General features: G+C 32.7%; 1 long non-coding RNA gene across 1 annotated transcript in view; it reads right to left on the bottom strand.

Annotated features, from left to right (window-relative positions):
- Positions 1-1,944: 1,944 nt before the first annotated feature.
- LOC117794234 overlaps positions 1,945-11,366 on the bottom strand; it is a 192,544-nt gene continuing 183,122 nt past the window's right edge. The window contains exon 4 of the long non-coding RNA XR_004618400.1: positions 1,945-2,002. This is a non-coding gene — a long non-coding RNA (uncharacterized LOC117794234). The remainder of the gene's footprint in view (positions 2,003-11,366) is intronic.

The following is an 11,366-nucleotide window of genomic DNA, read 5'->3' as shown; positions in this document are numbered from 1 at the left end:
TTCAATTCGATGCGATAGGGATATCGGATAGTACTGTTATGTATATATGCGCAAATATATATATGTATATATATTGGGAATAGGTAAGGTTGATTTGCCATTCAACGGGAAACTTGCAATGCGGTTTGAGCTTTACTCTCTGTCTCTTTTATACTTTGAGCCTCTTAATAAAGTGCAGCTCATGGCTGCACATAATGTGTGCCACACACACACACACACACACACACACATTTGCACATTTGTATATATGTACAACATACAGTGCATGCGAAAAGTATGCAAATCGAGTGCAATTTGCATGCAAAGTGGCATCAAGAGAGCCGCGTCAAGTAAATCTGCAGCAGAGGCTGAGGCCAAAAGGGGTAGAGAGGGGTTAGAGGCGGGCTGAGAGGGGGTTAAAGGGGGGTGGGGGGTGCTGAGAGAGCTGCTAAAGTTGCAAGTGGCAGGCGCAGCTCATTAGCAATGCCAGCTTGTAACTGTATGCTTACTTTTTTACTGCACTGTGGCTAGTTATGGTCGCAAATGCCATTTTCAATTTTATTTTTACTTGCTCTGCTAGATAGGTAACATTCTTAAATCAATAATATACTATTTTTACTTATTTTTTTCGTTAAATAACACAATTTTAAAAAATTAAAAAAATAACACCAATTTTTACATTCAAATTTTTTTCTCCTATTTAAAAATTTTTTTGCTTCTGGTGGATTTTTTATACATTTAAATGATAAAATGTTATATATTTCTCAGAAATCTACGAATTTTTGTTCATTTATTTTTTAGTGTAAACATACCCTGTAAATATTTTGTAGCTGAAAAAGCGAAACATAAAAGTTATCTACTTAAAATATGACAAGTCTAGTTTTTAATATAAATACATCAGCTAATATTTTTTCTAGGGTATTTGAAAGTCGCAAGCAAATAATTGCAGATATTCTCATCGTTGCCACTTCTTCCCTCATACGCAGCATATACTGATTTCTAACACATTTTTGCAATTCCAAAAATAAAAAAAAAATCCTGCAAAACCCGCAATGGAATTTCTTCTGCAGACTCCACAACGTGACTCCAAGTTATAAATAAATTAAAGACTACAGAAACATGTGTATATGTAGTGAAAATACATAACAAGACATGTCAGAAATGCCAAACGCAAAACTTGCATTGAGAAATGTTTGGAAAATATTCGAAAATCATTTTCAAAAATGCACTTTGCAAGAAGGAAATGTGTTAAATGCCTTGAGATGAAGTGTGAAGAATGCGCAGAAAACTGAAAAAAGTCTCCCGATTCTTTAAATAGGCACAATGATGGACTTATGTTAAGTGCACTGTTTGAAGTCTATAAAATATTTGACAAGAAAACTGCACAAAAATGTGTGTGTGCAAAATTTGCGTCTGTCAACAAGTATTAAGTCTTCTTTTGAGGCATTGCAGATATAAAAACTTAAGCTTTTCTCTATGTAAATTGGTTTATTTTAATCATACATGTCTCCACAGAAAATTTTAGCATTGTATTTCACTTCTAAGTCGAGTTCAATTGGTTGGTTTTATGGTATAATACTTTTTTGAAACCTTTTCTTAGATTTCTTAACAAATAGTGAATATATATGATTTTTGTAGTTTGCATACCAAATTTCATGATCATCGCTAAAATAGATCCTGAGATATGTCATGGCACCACTTGAAAATTATCTGCAGAGTTTTTCTTTGAAGTTCTATATGTTATTTTGTAGTTTCACAGCATAAAGTGACAATTGCGTCAATTTAGGCACTAACGAAGCTTTTCTTGTAATCTAATCAAGAATTAGACTGGTAATTCAACATTTATTGAAAAGATTTAAAGTTGTGGGTGCTTTCATGTGGTCCCACAATAATATTGGCATTGACAATACAATAGCACCAATAACAATGACTTAAAAAAAGTGGACAAGGGGAGAAAATTTCCCTCTATTATATAAGCTAAGTGTGAAATGTGGTCAACTTACCCTTTGAACAACATGTTAATCTGCAAATAGAGAACGAGAGAGAGAGAGAGATGTGTGAGTAGAATTGCGATAGAATGATAAGGAAGTAGATCACGAGATTGCTCGACATGCAGGCAATAAAAGAGGGTTGAAAAATTGGAGGTGGAGTGATTTTAACTGTGGTATCAAGAGGATTTTCGTGGCAAAATTGATGTTGGCTTTATAATCATAAAAAATTCAATTCTCACCAAAATCACACGAAATTTGTTACACAGCATTTGGTGGCGGAATGGGGGGAGATTGTGGGTTTCCAGGGGATTTCGTTGGGGTATTTTGAATGTTTTATGGTTTTGAATACCGAAATAAAATTCATAAAATCGACAGGAATTCGCGCGCTTTAAGCTTTTGGGCTGTGTGGCACAGCCATAGCCACTTGCCACTTGCCACATGCAAAATGCTACGCAATCAAACAATAAATCTTTTTTTTCGTTTGTTTTTTTTTTTTTTTGGTTTTGCCGTTACATACACTAAGCTCATTTAGATTTATATATAGAGACTGCCTTACACTTCTCGCCCCATTTTTGGTAAACTGTTTGGGGAATTCGCATTTTGTGCTGAAAACTTTTTTTGTGCTTTCCATTTTCCATTTGTTCTTGTTGTTGTTGCTGCCGTTTTTGCATTTAACTTTTTTAAGCTTATTTTTTATTATCAGTTCCGCTTAGATTTCCACTTCTTTTTCGCACTCGAAGTGATTTGAAAAATTATTTCAAGTTTTTTTTTTTTTTTTTTTTTGGTTTGCAAGGGAATACCATTGTCATTTGTTGTTGTAAAGTTTATTTTCGATTTAACGCTCTGCACATTATATGCCTGCGATTGTTTGTGTGTGTGTGTGTTATTTGTCAAGTTGCAGACCGAAAACCCCCTACCCCCTTTTTTAACATTAGGCATTTGCTAAGATCTGCGTTTCCGATAACGCATCAAGAAGCTTAAGTGTGACTTTGGTTTGTGCAATTTGTCGATATGAGTGTGCAATAAATATTGTTAAATTTTTGCATGTTAATCGATGGTTATCGATAACATTCGATAACTAACAATCGATGGCATAATCGACAACTAACAACTTAAGCAAATTTACGTACAATCACTTCTAATTTGTGGTTATCAATATATTCAATAATGATCGCTAATAGTTTATCGATTAATAGTTATTTAAAACAATCACTCAAGCTAATAATTTAAGTGCAATTGAAGGTTCCGCCTATTTATAGCTTTACTAAAGTTATCGATAACATAAAAATAAGTTATCGATATCACTCAACTTAGTCATCAACATGCTTAACTTGAGTTCTCAGCAGCGTTTTAAGGCTTTAACTAATAAACTTATGAAAAATAAGCTTAAGCCGACACAACAACAAAGCAAACAAATAAGCTATCGATAACAAACACACACGCACACACACATGAAAAAGTGTATATAAATCCTGAATGAATACAATGCGAATATAGGTAAACAATAACAATAACAAAAGCCAAGTCACATTTGTCCCATGGGCAACATGTAACACTCGATATAATTCATGGCATGACAAATTATCGATAAGTTTCTAAACAAATATAGCAGCTAACAGAGTACAGTGAAGCATAATGCATTGTTCTAAATAAATGAGAAGCCAAATGCGAATGAAAATGAAATGAAATGCAACTGCAGAGGGAAGAGCGATAAAAATGCAGCAGCAAATGATAAAAACAGCGGCAACAACGACACGAACAACAGATAAACCAATAACCAATAACCAGCAAAAACAGCAACAACCACGAGCAACAGGACTAAACCACAACAACAACAACAATGACAAGCAACAAGAGCTAAAGCTACAAATCCATTGAAAATCGAATCGCACGCAAAATGCAACGCAGCTTTCCAATTGCTTTTTGCTGCGGAACTAACCCCAAGCCACCTTACTCCCTCTCTCTCTCTCTCTCTCTCTCTCTCTCTCTTTCTACCCCTTGTGGCAAACATTCAACTTGGGGTTAATACTTATTGTCAGGTATATGTTACTATCCGCCATGTTGTGCCATTTATTTGAGCAATATCAGCGATTTATGTTTACTTTTTTTCTTTTTTTTTTGTTGTCTCCTTTTCATTTTCATACCCAGCATAGTTCCTATACAAACGGGGTAGCATAGATCTGAGCAACAGTCAGAGAAGCAGCACAAAAAAGTGTGTGTTTCAAATTTATTTAAATATATTTCTGCATTTTTAATTTTAAATTTCTTATTCCTTTAGAATTACAGGGTATTTCTAATTCAAATTATTCTTATAACCTTTAGGTATACATCCAACCAAAATGGGGTAGCATAGAACTGAGTAAAAGACAACTGCAGGAAAAAAATAATTGCTGGGAAAAGATTTTATCTTTTTTTTTTTTTTGTTGTGCTTTTTTTTCCTTATTATTTTTCATGCATTTAAGCTATATATAATATCAATTTATTCAGAGTTTAGAATTTTCTTTACAACTGAAATATTTTATGTATTTATTTTCTTTTAATTATGTTGTATACGTTTTTTTACAAAAGATTGTTTTTCATGCATAAATGTGGGAGAATAAACCTTAATTTGATTAAGTATATAACTAACTATTTTATCTATTTAATTGTAAACAAATTTTTACTCTTAATTTAAAAATTTCTTTTAGTCATACTCCTCAATCTTGAGTTATTTTTTGTTTCGCTTTTCATTTTAATACCCAATAAGTATAGCTCTTGCCTATATCGGGTAGCTTAGGAGCAAGTAATGGACCAAAAAATAAATATAAATTGTTTCTGAGAAAAGGTTTCTTCCATTAAAATTAAATAAATTAAAATTTTTGTCTAGATTCCTTAAAATTAGGGTATCTATGATACTACTTTTAATTTAAATACCCTGTAAGCATAAATCACGACCAAACTGTTCAACAGGCAGAATAAAAGGAAAAATTAATTTTTACTCGAAATGTTTATTTTAGTTATATTATCTTCTGTATGACCTTTAAATATTTAAATTCTCCAATTTTTAAGTATGTCTTCTACATGCTCAAAGATTACAGCATATCTACAAGTCGATTATTTAGATTTCTTTGACATTTTCTTGATGATATTCATACGTAAATACATACGAGTAGCAAGAGACCAACAACAATTACAGACAAGCCAAACAAAACGCACTATGAGTACAGGGTATAGGGCATAGGGTATACACTGGGGAAGAAGAGGAACAAATATAAAAGGGAGAAGAGGGAGTGTCAGTAATAACAATTCCATGAATGCGCAAATGCCAAACAAATATAGAAAACTGATATCACAACTAATGGCAAGAGTTATTTAGTGTGTGTGTGTGTTTGTGTGTGTGTGTGTGTGTGTGTGTGTGTGTGTGTATCTGTGTGATATGCGCGTTATGCTTGGTCTTCTTTATAGAGCTAAAGATAGCAGTAACTATGCCTGTTTAAACCTTTGATGGAACTCAAAATCGTCTGACAGTTTCGCGTTTGATGTGTGGACGCGTCTTGTCAATCACAGCAAATCTATAAAATATCTGATATATCCTACATATATACTATGTCTATATGTATCTATAGAAATGTTAAGTGTCTTTAAATATGCAAGTATTTAGTGTTTGTCGTGGGAAAATTAATCTAAGGAGCTTTTGATCAGTTCAATGTCTTTAAAAAGGAACTTGATTTACAATTTATACTATAACTCATATTTTCCCAAACTATGCATAGCATTCTCAAATAAACTCATCAATTAATTTTGTGCATATCTAGTTAAGGTCTCAGTCAAATAACTGAAATATCAATTCAAAAATATCTATTAAAAGCTGAATCTTAGACATAAAAGTTAAGTCTCCTGTCTTACTTTGTAGAATTAAATTCTTCTATATTTTATTATCATATTCTCTTTTAGTTTCTCTATGACCAATTGAATATAAATTTTCTGAAGTTTAAAAACTAGTATGTATAGTAAGTAATTATTTAATCTCAATATTCTAAAGTTATTCCAAAAGTTGTATCTTAAACATCTTAGATATTTCTCTAACTCTTCTAAAGATAAATAAATATGTAAGAATTTTTTAATATTTCTTTACTGAAATTTTTAGATTCCCAGTTTTTTTTTTTATTTTATTTCAATACTTATAATAACATTACTTTCCTTTTATTCTTTAAGGTCTTATTAAGAGATTTTTACTACACAAATAGAGATTTTTCACAGCTTAAAAATGTTTTAGCTGTGAATATAAATATTGTAAATGTTGACTCCAGTTGCATGTGGAGTTGACTATTCCCTAGCTGCACTCACGCGGTACACATACTATTCACAGTGACTGTAGTGTTCTTTCTGATTGTTGCAATAAAAAAAATAAAATAAAAAAAAAAGTTGCACATCAACGTCAACAAGCATTGAAGCATTTGTCATATTGGGACATTTAATACAACCATTCGAAAGGTGTGTGTGTTTGTTTGTGTGTGTGTGAGTTAGGGTGTGCATGGGGGTGTCTATAAATTTACATTTCATATTTCAAATTTCACATTTGATTTAGTTGCATTTCATGTTTGTTGTCGAAGTGCATGAATAGATTTGATAGTAGTGTTGTTGCCCCGGGGGATGCGATGTTTTTTTGCGTGCAGGTGAAATTTATTTTCTGTTATACATATAACAATATATGACAGTGGAGCAGCTGAAATATGTTCATACGTGAGCTAGGGCATTGACTTCTCTTGTGGGAATGCAGGATAATAATAATAATAATTTAGTATTATAATTTTATTCCAACTAGCGATGAAAACTTAATAAAAAATGCAATTAATCAAGTAAAATTAATCGAAAATCATAAATAATCTGACTCTTGGTAAGCTCCTAGAGTTCCTATCTTGTTTCCTAAATTTGTCTTTTGTTAAAATTATTACCAAAAAATCAGAGAATTAATTGCCGCATTTTTTTTTTCTTTTTTTAACATTTAAAATTGTTTATAGAAAATCAATGAGTCGACCATTTAATGTTTTCATTGGCCTTCATTAAAATTCAAATTTCAATTCGCTATTTAGTTTGGATTTGCATCATTAATTGTAAGCTTTTTTTCACATTGGATTTGAAGTTTTTTCATGGGAACGATACCAGCTGACATTTCAAAATATTAAGCAATTTCCTCGCATTTTCTTTGGAAATATTTTTTTATTTATTTGCCGGAATGTCAAATGACCGCAGAGAGCATCGTCAAGGGCTCGTAAATAAATGAAAAGCAAAGCCGTGCTAATTAGTTAAGAGCAGATTTTACCTGCTAACAGATTTTTGGTAGCACCTTCTGATGTCTTTGTCTTTGCACTTGTCTCTCTCTCTCTCTCTCTTACACTCTTACAGTCACTCTGTGTCGCTTTTCTGTCTCTTTTCTGTTTGCTTTAATCCACTTGAAAGCAGCTGCCGTTTTTGTCGCTTGTCATTTGTCGTTTTCTTATTTATTTCACTTGCCAAAAGTGTCAGTGATAAATTTTGTTCATAAGTTTAGCAGTCTTCTGTGTTCTTCTTCTTCTTCTTCATCTTTTTTTCGTTCGTTTTCGACTGATGAGAATCGCATAGGGAGGTGCGCTTTAAGCTGCCGTCTACAGCTTTAAGCTGCTTGTCTCCTTCTTCTCTCATCTCTCATCTCTCTTCTCTCATTTCTTCTTAGCTTGACAGTTGTCAGATAGCTGCGTGGTCAGTCTACTTTTACTTCAACTTGGACGATACGATTAAGACACAGAAACCAAAGTATTCCAATTGCCAAAAGTGCCGTTTTCCTTTCAGCGTCCTTTTTTTTTTTTTTCTTCTTTCGTTTTTTGTGTGTGATTATTTGTTGTTGTTGTTGTTGTTTCCCATGGGGCTATGAGCTGCCAACAACTGCCACACACAACTAACTAATCGGGTGCCGTCTCTGCTCAGTTCCCCTCACGTTTCCCCGCATCAGTTGTGACATTTCCAAGCTCAGCCACTCAGCGAACAACTCACAACTCACATTCCCCACAAGCTCCCTAGGGAATCTAGCGGACATACCAAACAAAAAAAAAAAAGAAATAATGAAAAAAAAAAAACAAAATGTGTTTTGTATACTCTAAAAAAAACTGACCAATCCAAATATTTCAGCATGATAAGAAAAACAACATAGCCAGTTTTAGTATTCTAGATTCCAGAAATTCGTTATCAACTTGAAAAATCTTCATAAAAAGCTCAATTTTACAGCTATTACTTTCATATTTGACAAGATCATGTATTTTGATTCCATCTTTATTTTTTTAAATTTTCAGAGCAATCAACTGTTTCGAAGTCTATATAATTTTTGAGTAATAGAGCGATTATTACTAAGGACTGTGTGAGTTTTTAAAAAACCTTAAGTAAATGAATTTAAAGCTTTCTATAAAACCAAAAGCTTTGATTTTCGACATAATAACATATTTAAGTTGTTCCCAAAATTTTAAAAATTTGAGAACGTTCGTTTTCATTATAATGTAAGATCTAGGAATAAAGAGCAGTATTAGTTTTCTAACATTTTATATCTCAATTGTATAGATGAAGATTTCATCTAAATAATTTAAAAATTTCAGAACAGTCTGATTATCACTCTGATCTAAAAAAAAAAAAAACAGTTTTCTTCCAACTTTTATTCAATTTTTAAAATCTCAATTGTATGTTCAATTTAAAAGCTAAAGCTTTGATTTTGGCAGTTTAAGTATATTATGATTCTATTTTCATGTTCTGAAAATTTCAGCACAATCGAGCGTTACGTTTAGTAGCCAAGTCCATTTACATTCCTGGTATAAATGCGTCTCATATGCTTGCTGTCATTGAGTGCGTGTTGTTTTGTGTTGTGTTGTTTTGTGTTGTCTTGTATTGTGCGTTGGTTGCAAGGCTCATCACGTAGCGTGTTGTTGTTGTTGCCCCTGGGGCAAGGGCAACACAAATGGTGACAGCCACATGACTCCCACTTGGATACCCAACGCTTTCTGTTTGTTTGTGGCCAAGAGATTCGATTCGACACGACTCTCAGGGCCAACATTTGCCCTCAATAGCCTACCTATCACACCCCCACTTTTTTCTCTGCTTCTTTCCCCCTCTTCGTCATGTTCATCGCCCTTTTGTGAAGGTCTGCCTTGGCGCCGGCACATGTCAAGTTCGCGACTCAACGCACTGACTCTGACTCTGACTCTGAAAAGAGCCTCGTGTTGGTTCCTGTCAAATTTCATTTTCACTTTTTCACTGCTCTTAAATAATATTTATTTTCACGCCTGTTTCACTCGTTTGCTTGTTTTTGGTTTTTTTTTTATTTACGAAAATACCCTGTACCAACAGTATGCAAAGCGTGTACTTAAATGGGTAAGGAAAGAAAGTTCCTAAAGTAAGCTCATTGAACCTTGAAGTCTTTAAGAGCTAGAGGTAGGCATTTGGCAGGTAGAGAACTCAGACTTTCAGAGCTAGATGTATGAAAATGTGCAAATTTCTCAAATTTCATAACAAACTGTTTACAGGGTAAGTGTTAGTCGAGCAGTTAACTAGCGTAAATTGTTTCATGTGTCACCCACACTTATTTTTAATCTCTTAGCCGGAATTTAATAATTTTAAGTGAAAAGAAAAGCCTTATGGATCGGTCCTTAATGATTTCCTTTCAACCGCTTTTGCACCTGCGCTCAACTGCAGTTGTATCTCAAATTTCAGCTTGATTGGCTCCCTACAAAACTAATGAAAATGGGAAACTGAAAGAGCGGAATAAAGGAAGCCAAATCTCCAAGTTTGCTTGGGTTCGCTGCTCTATTTATGTGTCTGTCTGTCTGGGCTTAAAAGTTGTATTCTCTTTTATCTTTTAGTCTTTTTGTCTACATTTCATTTCAGTCGATGCATTTATCGGCTCTTCTCTAGAACAAAACAAATAACAATAATAATAAAAACAATAACAAAAATCAAAAGCCGCCGGCATATTCAACAAGAATTCAATAAACAACATTCAGACAGTGTATGTATTCTCTACGTACAGTGATTCACAGTTTATTTGCATCGCTACATATTGTTTATTATATTTGTTTATTATTGCTTAATTTATAAAAAATATTTATTTATTTATATTTAGATTTATTTGTATATCTTCCTCTCATTAAAAGATAAATTCATTTAAAATATGTAACATATTAGTGTAGTGGGTCAAAATAGCTTGCAGCCACTGTATGTGTGCTTAGCTTATAAGTAATCATATGTAGATACAAAAGATTTATGCTTCCTCCTTAGAGAAATACAAACAACTTTTAGCTCAAGCTCATTGTCTGCTCTTAGTTCGATGCCTTTTTCGATACTTGCAAAGAAATACTCATTCCCTAGCCAGGAACCCCGAAACTTTAATCTTATTGAGCCCAAGTTTTTCTAGTTTCACTTCATATTTTCTGTACCCTGTACTTGGAAAATACAAAGAGTGGGTAGAAAAGAATCGCTCTAAAATTTAATTTTAATTTTTTTTCCATTAACTTTATTATTGTATACTAGATTCAATATTATAAAATAAAAAATAAACAAATAAATATTTTTTATTTAATTTTTTACTTCAATTGTTACTGCAAGAGTTTTAAATATAATCTGATTTTTAATTTTTAATTTAAAATTTTTTTTAGCATATTTTATTATTCATTATTTGAAATTTATTTATTTATTGAAAAATATTTGATTATTTGTATTAAAAAGGGTCTGTGTCAATTATTATTATTTCATTTTTTATTTTTATATAATAAATTGAAAAACAACTTTTATTTGTTATTATTGTAAAAAAAAATGGAAATATGTTTTATTTCAATAACAAAAATTTATATTTTTTAATTTCAGAAAAAATTTGAATTTAATTATTATTTCAACAATTTTTAAGAGTTCAAATTAATTTTTTAATGAAAGCAACTCACATTTGAGTTCCCTAAAATAAGTACAGGGTCTTTCACAGCCTTACTAGTATCTATTCTTTTTCAAAATTGTAGCAGATTTTCAGGAACAATAATAAAAAGTAACAACTGTAAACAACTGGCAAGGGGAAAGTTTAGGATTAGGGGGCAGAGGGATGTGGCATATGCAACAAATGTCTTCGCTTTCAGTTTGACTGTTGGACTTGCAGTTGGAGTCGATATTGATATCGACATCGACATCGACATCGATATCGAAGTCGAATTCGAAGTTCCATTTTGAAAGCGAACTCGATTTGATGCGTCTGCGATTTGTTGCTTGTGGCAGCCAGTTGACAGCTGCAAGTGGCGAGTGGCAAGTGGCATGTGGCATGTGACAGTTGCAAGCTCAGTTGTAGACGCGTTGAGGACGCGTCAAGAGGCTTTCAAGCGAATGCGAGTTGAACGGCAAATGGGCAGATCAAATTCA

Source organism: Drosophila innubila, chromosome X, assembly GCF_004354385.1.
Source record: "Drosophila innubila isolate TH190305 chromosome X, UK_Dinn_1.0, whole genome shotgun sequence".
NCBI classification, from domain to species: Eukaryota; Metazoa; Arthropoda; class Insecta; order Diptera; family Drosophilidae; genus Drosophila; species Drosophila innubila.
The sequence above is the reverse complement of the archived record's forward strand: the minus strand, read 5'-3'. Positions and strand labels throughout refer to the sequence as shown.